Source organism: Pyrus communis, chromosome 11 (genome assembly GCF_041283825.1).
Source record: "Pyrus communis isolate YQ-2024b chromosome 11, ASM4128382v1, whole genome shotgun sequence".
Classification (NCBI taxonomy): domain Eukaryota; kingdom Viridiplantae; phylum Streptophyta; class Magnoliopsida; order Rosales; family Rosaceae; genus Pyrus; species Pyrus communis.
In genome coordinates, this window is record NC_142575.1 from 2,065,618 (window position 1) to 2,078,531 (window position 12,914).

Consider the following 12,914-nt stretch of genomic DNA (forward strand, 5'->3'; position numbering starts at 1 on the left):
CATCTCCCATTAAGAACTATTGGGATTTTGTGAGATAGAATACGTGCATCGGTGATGGAAGGTTTTGTGGTGGTGTAGATATGATTTGATGGGTGAGATAAGTAGTTTCGTTCAAGCCCTTGTAGCACTGATTCAGGAGTGCAGCGAGGGTTTTTTTTAGGGGAGAGATGGTGTTCTTCCGAAGCCGCTTTGATATCAACTTGAAAAGTAGTGTTTTGAGCAAGTCTTCGTTATCTTTTACTAGAAGAACTGTACAGGCACACAAAAACTTTGGATTCATTGTATGGATCCTACAATTAAGCTATATTCACGCCGGATGCATGGTCTGAAAACTTTCTGATACAAATTATTTACTGGGTAAGCTCAAAGTTTCAAAATTTTCAATTGGGTGAAGCTCATATTTCACAAATTGCCAATTGGGTAAGCTCAAAGTTCAAAAATTGTCAATTGAGTAAGCTCATGTTTCACAAATTGCCAATTGGGTAAGCTCAATGTTCAAAATTGCCCATTGTTTGTCGTTAGAGCGTAGTTGTTTTTTTTGCCCCCCTTCTGATTAATGAAAGACAATATTAATTTTTTACAGATAATCAAGAGAGAAATTTTTAAAAAGTGCAATCAAAAGTGCAACAATTTGTCAAAGCATGTATATTGTGGTAATTTCATTTCGAGCAATGCGATATCATAATGACGATGTACTCGTTTTATGAAAATTCTTCATCGCTATTACACTTCAGACTAAACACATGAATGAATCATTCAAAACATAATATCAAGTTTTCTAATATTTTTTTATTTGATGTTAAATTTTTCTTTAGACGTTATTGTGTTGTTTATTTAGAACAGTAACTAACTAGATAAGTGATTTTCTTGGGAAAAAAATACAACTTTTTAACTTTTCCATGTGCTGTTCGTGGAATTGCCGTCCTTGGATTGTGATGGGAAAAAGTGCCATTGCAACTTTGGGATAGTGGAATTGCAACTTTTTTAGCAAATGCTGTTGGTGGAATGCTGACACAATGACCAACCTAAGTTTTTATGAACTTTTTTTGTTTTGTAAGTATTTTTTTTTTTTTTGTTTTTTTTTTTGTCCAAAGTTGTTTTGTAAGTTTTTACTTTTCAGGATTTGTTTTAGAGGATTTTGGTCTTATGTTTTTTTTTTTTGGTGTAATTTTTTTTAGAGAAATAAGATTTATGTTACACTCTAATTAGGTGCAACCTTTTTTTTTCATATCATAAAATTTTCTTATATTAGTGAAGTTTACAAAAACACAAAAAAAAAATGATAAACGATAGCTAATCTAGACTAAACTAATTATGGGAACGAAAATAATTTGAACGCAACTGAAATGAAGAAACTTAGCAATGGAGGGTTAATTACACAAACACCCCTTGAAGTTTATTGAGATTTCACAAAACTCCCCTCACATTTGAAATATTACACTAACACTCCTTTACGTTTTAATTCACTTTCATATAACCCCTTCAGTCAAAGTTTTGTTATTAAATTGACAAATTTACCCTTATAACTAACTAATTAAATAATAAAGAAATATATTGGAAAAAAAAATAATTAAACATTAAAAAATAAATTAAAAACTTCTCCTTCTCTCTTTCTTTCTCTGACTAATTCACACCACCACCATTCTCGCCATGCCTGCCCGCTGCCCAAATCCTTCAACTCCTACACCAAGCACAAGTCATGTATTAATCAAGAAAGAAAAAGCCAACGATTGATCATTCCACTATGGAAAACTCTGCACTGCTGTTGGCACCGGAGAGTTCCAGCGCTGCCATGGCCATGAAAAGCAACCCATGTATTCTATGGGTTGTACGATCTGGACCCACAATCCGAGATGGGTGTGTAAGGTTTCAGTTGGGTATGGTCAGGAGGGAGTGGGACTAATCTAGATTGGGTTGGGATGGTTGGGTGGGAATGCGCTGGGGAATGGGAAGTGTTGAGAGATGAGTTTAGATGATAAAATTCCCAAATCTTTTTTTTTTTTTCCCGACATTCTGGATTTTGGGTTCTTCTTTGTTTCTCAAAATTTGCATAGAATCTCATCTGGGTTTTGTTCAAATTGATCAAAAAACCCAACTTCGGTGAAAATTTTGGTGTTTGAATTTCTGGGTTTCTCTAAAAAATGGTGACTATGAATCTGGAAATACTACATTATGTTCTGGACCATGTGTATGGTGCATTTATACAGAGAACAAAGAATAGCCCTTTTTCGAGAGGGTGGGGCGGGCGACAGGAAGGGGATGAACGTGGCGATGGTGATACGGTGGGGAGGAAGAACGGCACGGCTTGGAATTGGGAGGGTTTAGGGTTTTTCCCTTTCGATTTTTTAAGTTTTTAATTTATTTTTTTTTAATATTTTCTTTTTTAATAAATTTTATTATTATTTAATTAATTAGTTATAAGGATAAAGTTGTCAATTTATTAACAGAATTTTGACTTAAGAGGTTATATGAAAGTGAATTAAAATGTGAGGGAGTATTAGTGTAATGTATCAAACGTGACAAGATTAAAAACTTGATAAACTTCAGAGGATTTTTGTGTAATTAATCCAAGCTATGGAGCTAGAGAGAGAGATCGAAAGGTATATAGAGCGAAAGTGAATCTTGCACCTGAATCTTTCGATTTTTGTTAAGTTAATTATTATAAGGCGCTCTTAATATTAAGTTAATTATTATAAGGCGCTCTTAATATTTATACTCGCACAACTCATAACAACCTTATACAAATCTCAACAGCCACTAATAACAAGACATGTGGCATTCTCTAGATAACTCAAATAGACAAGGATCCTCTCCGAATCCTCTTTGTGGGAATTCGAAGATCAATCAATCGTGTTCATTCATCATATATCGTGCAGCCTGTTTTCGTTAGGTACTATTTATATTCAATTTTAAACTAAAAATTTTAAATGATTTCTAACCGCACGATGTACGATGAACGGACACGATTAATTGATCATCAGACACGATTGATTGATTATCCGGAACCCCACAAAGAAAATCTGGAGAATATTCTATTCCAACTAAAATGACAAAAATACAAACATTCCTTATATTCTAAGGAAAATTAAAGAAAAATCCAAAAAAAACTTCCCTTTTAATGAAAAACTCTTTTTAAAAGTATAGTGAATAATACCAGAGAAATGTATAAATATGATTTTTCATTAAAAATAAATAGTATCAGAAGTGTTTTGTTAAACCTCTCTATATTCTAACAAGCTGCAGTGGTTTGAAAAGAAAGGCCAGTCACCGCTTGTAATACTATCACTCCATTTTAAACATCTATATATTCAAGATCTGCTAATAAAACCTTTATCTTCATCTTCAAGACTTCAAATGATTACTCTAAAATAAAACTGTTTTGACTTATTACACAAACTAAAGTGTGGAGATTAGTTACAGCCCTTATGGCTAAACAATGGTAAAGCTGAAGCAGGGCTGGTGGTAACTTTGGCTATTGCCATGCGTTTTCCTGGTCTGCCAAATTATCAACTTTGGTTTCTCGCGCTTTGTGTTGTGTGGCTCAGGACAAAAGCGTTTTTTTTTTTCTTATTGGAGGAGGATTCTCTTCCCCTTTAATTTTTTTTTCTTTTTGCTTTCTTATTATTTGAATGGTTACGATTAAGCCACAATAATATCTTGTATTGATTTTTTATAGAGACAGGAAGACAAAAAAACAAAATATTAAAGGAGGGGAGGGAAGGAGAGAGAAATAAGAGGCAAGAGAATTCTAAAAGTTTCACCTTGGTGTTACATGATATTAAATATTACGAGTATTTTTATTTTTATAAAAGAGCAATATATTTCATTTAAAAAAACTAGGCAAAGCTAGGAAGTACAAGGAATGAAGAGGTCCTCCTCCAATAGATCACAGATGATCACTGGTGGATTGTAAAACCAAGTACAAGCATCTCTCGAACGAAGGAAAATCTGCGAGAAACTGAGTTAGCTTGGCGGCAGGCATGGGAAGCAGATATTTCAGCGATCATCCGCATTAACTACTCGACATCCTTTATGATTGGACCAACAAGGGACAAATCCATAACATGATTATTCAGTGGGAAAATGATCTGAAGTAAGTCACTCTCGACAATAAAATTTTAGAAACCCGTTTTAGCTGCCAACTCGGACAGCCATAGTTTCAATTTTCAAGTATTGAATAACTTGAATTTACGAAATCACAATAAAAATAATAATTCAAATAAATACAAATCATCCAATGCTCATAACTTGTAATGCTAGTAGCATGGAAGCCAATTCAAATCAGATAGTGGCTATCTCTACACACGAAAAAAAAAATCAATGTAATCCATGCCGCAAAAGACTACAACTCAATTTGTTCAAAGAGCTTCCACTCTTGCGCTTAAAGCTAAAAAAATAAAAGATAAATAAAAGATAAAAACAAAAAATAAAATAAAAACAAAAATAAAAGGGAAAATCATTATATGACCCCATGACAATGAAGAGAGAGAGAGAGAGAGAGGAGAAAAGCAAAACTTTCTTTCTGGTCACAAGGAGGAAGACTCATCATAGCAAATTGAATTATTGAAGAGCTCTAAAGTCTTTGTCGTTTGGAATTGGATTTGTTGATTTTCAAAACTGATCTTTGAGATAGTAAATAATATTTTTGAGATGATTTTTTCATCATTTATCTTACGAATAACTCATTTTGGTTAATTACGCGCCAACACATGTTAGATCAAATTCTACATGTGGCCGGCCTAACTCCTATAAAAACCTCTTGTCCAAGAGGACGGAAGCATCATAGACATGATGCATAGTCTGAAATCTTTCTGATACAAATCACCAACTGGGTAAGATGAAAAGTTTTGAAATTTTCAATTGGGTAAGCTCAAAGTTGACAAATTTCCAATTGGGCAAGTTCAAGTTCAAAAATTGTCAATTGGGTAAGCTCAAATTTCACAAATTTCCGATTTGGTAAGCTCGAAGTTCAAAAAAATTGCCCATTGGGTGTTGTTAGGTCATTGCTGCATTTCTGCCCTCTTTCTGATCAAGGAAGGGCCCTATGAAATCTCACAGATTGCAAAAGCAAATATTCAAAAGTGTAATGAAAAGTGCCCCAATTTGTCAAAAGGTATCTACTGTGATAATTGTCATTGTATTATTCGATCAATAGTCTATTGTGACTAATTGTCCTTATATTATTCATGTAATGTGATATCATATTACCCTCTTTTTGCCCCTTTTTGACTAATTGCCCTAATATTATTCGAGCAATCTGATTTCATATTACCTGGTGTCATTGATTTTTGAAAAGGGTTTTTGAATTTTAATCCTTTAAGAAGATTAAAATTAAAAAAAAAAAAATCTGGTGTTAAATTGATTATTGATTTTAGACCCTTAATGTGTACTTAATTCAAATTCATATTATATTTTTGTTTTTATATTTAATAGAATTTTTTTTGTCAAAGTTTTTATATTTAATAGATAACTTATTTAATGTTATTACATTAAATTTTAAATTTATTATTATACAATTTTATTTAACTTTCTCCAATTAGTGTACCTAAATATTCATATCATAATATATTTTACTAAATTAGTGTACCAAAATGCCCGTACCTAAATATATTATAGTGAATTAGTGATAGATAAGAAAATATGTAAAAACATAAGTGTACCTAATTATATGATACTAAACTAATGTACCGAAATGTTGGTACCTAAATATATTATACTAAACTAGTGTACCGAAATGTTCGTACCTAAACATATTATATTAACTCATTGTACCGAAATGTTCGTACCTAAATATATTTTTATGAACTAGTGGCAGATAAGAAAATATGCAAAAACATAAGTGTACTGAAAAATCTCTACGAAAATATTTTCTTATATAAGATGCCTACCATAATGAGAATTAAAATTTATAATATTTTCATAAAATTTAAATTCATAAAATTAGAAATAAAAAAAGAAACACTGAATACATATGCTTGCATTAAATAGAGTATAAGGACTAAAATTAATTTTTAATCTTGTATAAGACATTTTTCTAACTTTCATCTTATTCATAGATTAAAATCTAGTTTGCTATTTTTGAAAAATCTTAATGGTCGTTACATTTTAGACTAGATAATATCAGTTTGACTAAATTTTTTTTATTTGATGTTAAATTTCTTTTCACACGTTATTGTGTTACTTATTTGAAATAATGAGACAATGACGAATCATATAAGTGATTCTCATAGAAAGAATACAACTTTTTTAACTTTTCTAGCATGTGCATGTGCTAGTTGCAGCTTTGGGTTAATGGAATTGCAGCTTTTCTAACCTGTGCTGTTGGTGGAATGTTGACAGAAGAGCCTCATTCTTTTGATTTTTTTTTTTTGGGTAAAATTCTTTTAAATTTTTTTGGTTTAAAACGTTTTTACTTAGATTTTATTTTAGAGGAATTTGGTCTTCTATTCTTTTATTTTTGTTTTTTTTTTAAAGAGTAATGTTTATATCATCTCTTGACTAAATGTAACTTCTTTTTTCATATCAATGTACTATCGAGGTTCTACAAAAAAAAAAAAAAATCAAGTAATTTCTAATCTATTCTATTTTATAGTGATTTGAAGAGAAATACTTTATCTCAAAACAATCCACCTGCTTACAGTACTTTCACTCCTCCATGAAAATCTTGCTCAATTTCCCGTTTTATAAATTATTACACAAATTAAATGATGGTAAAGTTGAAGCAGGACGCGTGTTGGGTAACTTTGGTAAAATCTGGTGTCGGCAGGATAAAGAGCCCTGGGGTTTGTCAATTGCCATGCGTTTTCCTGGTCTGCCAAATTATCAATTTTGTTTTCTTGCGCTTTGTATTGTGTGGCTCAGGACAAAAGCCGTTTTTATTACATTTTGAAAAGAAAAAATTATATCAATGATCTTTTAATTTTAACTTAATTTGAGCAATAGTTTATTAATTAAAAAGCTATAAATATTGATTTCTTAACACATCGAAACGTGCAGTTATGATCATTTTCATTAACTCTGTTAGAATTTCGTCAAATGAGTTATGTTGGAAAGACTATCACTATAGTTGGGTTGAAATTTAGGGACCATTGCTCCAATTGATTAGAGTTAAAGGATCATTTCTCCAATTGAATTACAATTGAAGGACCATTGCTATAATTTTTCTCATTTGGTTTTCCATTTTTGTCCCTCGATTCATCCTCATGTGTGCGACATGTGACTCATTTTGAAGGAAGTTCTAACAAAGTTGATGAAAATGATCATAACTGCACGTTTTAAGGAGTTAAGGAAACAATAGTCATGATTTTTAGTTGAAATACCATTAATCCAATTGGATGAAAATTGAGGGACCATTGCTATAATTTCTCTTTTGAAAAATTTACAAGTATTTCTTGCTTGTAGAAAGCTGCACACTCCCAAGAATTTCACTTTAATGTTATGTAGTATTAAATGTTATGATTATTGAATAACCTGAATTTACAAAATCACAATAAAAACAATAATTCTTTTTTATTTTGTCAAAATAAAAATAATAATTCAAATCAATACAAATTATCCAATTCTCATAACTTGTAAGAAGTTTTCTTATAATTAAAACAATAAAAGCACTCCTAGAAACCAATCCAAACCAGATAGAGAAAAAAATAAAAGCAAAAGGCAAAAAATTATGGGAATTGGATCCCCTCCTGAGCAAATGGTGGGGATCCGCATGACCCACAAGTAGGGATCGTTGAATTTTGATCCAACGATTATAATTATTATAATTTTTAAAATGACCATCTGTTTATAACCGTTGAATCGAAATCTAAATATCTGTGTTAGTTGATCATGAGGATCCCCATTATTTGCTGATCCAATTCCAAAAGTATGACCCCATGACAATGAAGATAGAGAAAAAAGTGGAAAGTACAGCTTTCTTTCTGGTCGCAAAGAGGAGGATTTATCATAGCAAATTGAATTATTGAAGAGCTCTGAAGTCTTTGTCGTCTGGAATCTAGATGGTCTGAAAACTTACCTATACAAATCACCAACTGGGTAAAGCACAAAGTTTACAAACTAGTTATATGATTCCTACTGAAATGTCGGTAACTAAATATATTATACTAAACTAGTGTACTGAAATGTCCGTATCTAAACATATTATACTAATCCATTGTACCTAAATGTTCGTACCTAAATATATTTTTATGAATTAGTGGCAGATAAGAAAATATGCAAAAACATAAGTGTACCGAAAAATCTCTACAAAAATATTTTCTTATATAAGATGCCTGCCATAATGAGAATTAAGATTTATAATATTTTCATAAAATTTAAATTCATAAAATTATAAATAAAAAAAGAAACATTGAATACATATGCTGGCATTAAATAGAGTTTAGAGATTAAAATTAATTTTTAATCGTGTATAAAATATTTTTCTAAATTTCATCTTATTTAGAAATTAAAATCTAATTTTCTATTTTTGAAAAATGTTAATAGTCGTTACATTTTAGACTAGACGCATGAATTATTCAAAGCATAATGTCAGTTTTACTAAATTTTTTTTATTTGATGTTAAATTTCTTTTCACACGTTATTGTATTACTTATTTGAAATAATGAGACAATGACGAATCAGATAAGTGATTCTCATAGAAAGAATATTTTATACACGATTAAAAATAATGAGACAATGACGAATCAGATCAATGTAATCCATGCCGCAAAAGACTACAACTCAATTTGTTCAAAGAGCTTCCACTCTTGCGCTTAAAGCTAAAAAAATAAAAGATAAATAAAAGATAAAAACAAAAAATAAAATAAAAACAAAAATAAAAGGGAAATCATTATATGACCCCATGACAATGAAGAGAGAGAGAGAGAGAGAGAGAGAGAGAGAGAGAGAGAGAGAGGAGAAAAGCAAAACTTTCTTTCTGGTCACAAAGAGGAAGACTCACCATAGCAAATTGAATTATTGAAGAGCTCTAAAGTCTTTGTCGTTTGGAATTTGGATTTGTTGATTTTCAAAAGTGATCTTTGAGATGATTTTTTCATCATTTATCTTAAGAATAACTCATCTTGGTTAATCACACACCAACACATGTTAGATCAAATTCTAGATGTGGCCGGCCTAACTCCTATAAAAACCTCATGTCCAAGAGGACGGAAGCATCATAGACATGATGCATAGTCTGAAATCTTTCTGATACAAATCACCAACTGGGTAAGATGAATAGTTTTAAAATTTTCAATTGGGTAAGCTCAAAGTTAACAAATTTCCAATTGGGCAAGTTCAAGTTCAAAAATTGTCAATTGGGTAAGCTCAAATTTCACAAATTTCCGATTTGGTAAGCTCGAAGTTCAAAAAAATTGCCCATTGGGTGTTGTTAGGTCATTGCTGCATTTCTGCCCTCTTTCTGATCAAGGAAGGGCCCTATGAAATCTCACACATTGCAAAAGCAATATTCAAAAGTGTAATGAAAAGTGTCACAATTTGTCAAAAGGTATCTACTGTGATAATTGTCATTGTATTATTCAATCAATAGTCTATTGTGACTAATTGTCCTTATATTATTCAAGCAATGTGATATCATATTAACGGTGTACTCGTTATATGAAAAATTTTCATGACCATTACACTTTAGGGTAGACACATAAGTGAGTTATTCAAACCATCATATAAATTTTTCTAATTTTTTTTTTATATATTTGAGTAGAACAACAAGGCACTAGTAGCTGCAAAAGGAACGCAACAAATCCAAACATGAAAGTTATTTAACACATGCCCATATAAGGTGATGACATCCACTACAAAACTTGCTTTCCTAAAAATATGCTTCCAGCTTATAAAATCAAATGAAACGGTTAGTCATTTGATATCTTCAACAATTGCACTAATACGCCAAGAAATGCAACACTTTTCCGTGATCACAATGACAATCTTCGAGTCTCCTTCAATCAAACCCTTCTTGATATCACGCGATCTAGCCACCAACAGAACTTCTCTAGCAGCCGAAGTCTCTGCAACTGTGATTGTGTTATGTCCCAGTCTTCTCGAACCCGCCAAAAAAAGGTTGACCCAGATGGTTGTGAATGAACGATGGTAGAGCTGAAGAAAGACGCATGGTGACTTTGGTGTCGGCAGAATAAAGAGGCCTGGGGTGTTTGCCAATTGCCATGCGTTTTCCTGGTCTGCCAAATCATCAACTTTGCTTTCTTGTCCTTTGTGTTGTGTTGCGTAATTGCTGCATTTTTGCCCTCTTTTTGACTAACGAAGGGCAATATGACTTTCACAGATTTTTGCCCTCTTTTTGCCCCTTTTTGACTAATTGCCCTAATATTATTCGAGCAATACGATTTCATAATACCTGGTGTCATTGATTTTTGAAAAGGGCTTTTGAATTTTAATCCTTAAAGAAGATTAAAATTTAAAAAAAAAAAAAAAAATCTGGTGTTAGATTGATTATTGATTTTAGACCCTTAATGTGTACTTAATTCAAATTCATATGATATTTTTGTTTTTATATTTAATAGAATTTTTTTTTTGTCAAAGTTTTTATATTTAATAGATAACTTATTTAATGTTATTACATTAAATTTTAAATTTATTATTATACAATTTTATTTAACTTTCTCCAATTAGTGTACCTAAACATCCATATCATAATATATTTTACTAAATTAGTGTACCAAAATGCCCGTACCTAAATATATTATAGTGAATTAGTGACAGATAAGAAAATATGTAAAAACATAAGTGTACCAAAACTCTATACCTAATTATATGATACTAAACTAGTGTACCGAAATGTTGGTACCTAAAAATATTATACTAAACTAGTGTACCGAAATGTTCGTACCTAAACATATTATACTAACCCATTGTACCGAAATGTTTGTATCTAAATATATTTTTATGAACTAGTGGCAGATAAAAAAATATGCAAAAACATAAGTGTACTGAAAAATCTCTACGAAAATATTTTCTTATATAAGATGCCTACCATAATGAGAATTAAAATTTATAATATTTTCATAAAATTTAAATTCATAAAATTAGAAATAAAAAAAGAAACATTGAATACATATGCTGGCATTAAATAGAGTCTACGAACTAAAATTAATTTTTAATCTTATATAAGATATTTTTCTAAATTTCATCTTATTTAAAGATTAAAATTTAGTTTGCTATTTTTGAGAAATCTTAATGGTCGTTACATTTTAGACTAGATAATATCAGTTGGACTAAATTTTTTTATTTGATGTTAAATTTCTTTTCACAGGTTATTGTGTTACTTATTTGAAATAATGAGACAATGACGAATCAGATAAGTGATTCTCACAGAAAGAATACAACTTTTTTAACTTTTCTAGCATGTGCTAGTTGCAGCTTTCGGTTAATGGAATTGCAGCTTTTCTAACGTGTGCTATTGGTGGAATGTTGACAGAAGAGCCTAATTCTTTTGATTTTTTTTTTTTTTTTGGGTAAAATTCCTTTAAAATTTTTTTCGTTTAAAACGTTTTTACTTTTTACTTTTTAGATTTTATTTTAGAGGAATTTGGTCTTCTATTCTTTTATTTTTGTTTTTTTTGTTTTTTAAAGAGTAATGTTTATATCATCTCTTGACTAAATGTAATTTCTTTTTTCATATCAATGTACTATCAAGGTTCTACAAAAAAAAATATCAAAAAATATCTAATCTATTCTATTTTATAGTGATTTGAAGAGAAATACTTTATCTCAAAACAATCCACTTGCTTACAGTACTTTCACTCCTCCATGAAAATCTTGCTCAATTTCCCGTTTTATAAATTATTACACAAATTAAATGATGGTAAAGTTGAAGCAGGACGCGTGTTGGGTAACTTTGGTAAAATCTGGTGTCGGCAGGATAAAGAGCCCTGGGGTTTGCCAATTGCCATGCGTTTTCCTGGTCTGCCAAATTATCAATTTTGTTTTCTTGCGCTTTGTATTGTGTGGCTCAGGACAAAAGCCGTTTTTATTACATTTTGAAAAGAAAAAATTATATCAATGATCTTTTAATTTTAACTTAATTTGAGTAATAGTTTATTAATTAAAAAGCTACAAATATTGATTCCTTAACTTATCAAAACGTGCAGCTATGATCATTTTCATTAACTCTGTCAGAATTTCGTCAAATGAAATATGTTGGAAAGACTATCACTATAGTTGGGTTGAAGTTTAGGGACCATTGCTCCAATTGATTAGAGTTAAATGATCATTTCTCCAATTGAATTACAGTTGAGGGACCATTGCTATAATTTTTCTCATTTGGTTTTCCATATTTGTCCCTTGGTTCATCCTCATGTTCGTGACATGTGACTCATTTTGAAAGAAGTTCTAACGAAGTTGATGAAAATGACCATAACTGCACATTTTAAGGAGTTAAGGAAACAATAGTCAGGAATTTTTAGTTGAAAGACCATTACTCTAATTGGATGAAAATTGAAGGACCATTGTTATAATTTTTCTTTTGAAAAATTTACAAGTATTTCTTACTTGTAGAAAGCTGCACACTCCCAAGAGTTTCACTTTAATGTTATGTAATATTAAATGTTATGATTATTGAATAACCTGAATTTACAAAATCACAATAAAAACAATAATTCTTTTTTATTTTGTTAAAATAATAATAATAATTCAAATTAATACAAATTATCCAATGCTCATAACTTGTAAGAAGTTTTCTTATAATTAAAACAATAAAAGCACTCCTAGAAACCAATCCAAACCAGATAGAGAAAAAATAAAAGCAAAAGGCAAAAAATTATGGGAATTGGATCCCCTCTTGAGCAAATGGTGGGGATCCTCATGACTCACTAGCAGGGGTCGTTAGATTTCGATCAAAAAACTACAATTATTATATTTTTTAGAGGAATCCTTTATTTGTAACCGATGGATCGAAATTCAAC

The 12,914-nt window shown here is 30.6% G+C and overlaps 1 pseudogene across 1 annotated transcript in view; it reads left to right on the forward strand.

Moving 5' to 3' along the window:
• The window catches only part of LOC148692654 (putative disease resistance RPP13-like protein 1), a 45,453-nt pseudogene that overhangs the window by 11,207 nt on the left and 21,332 nt on the right, over window positions 1-12,914 (forward strand). The gene's annotated exons all lie outside the window — the stretch shown is intronic.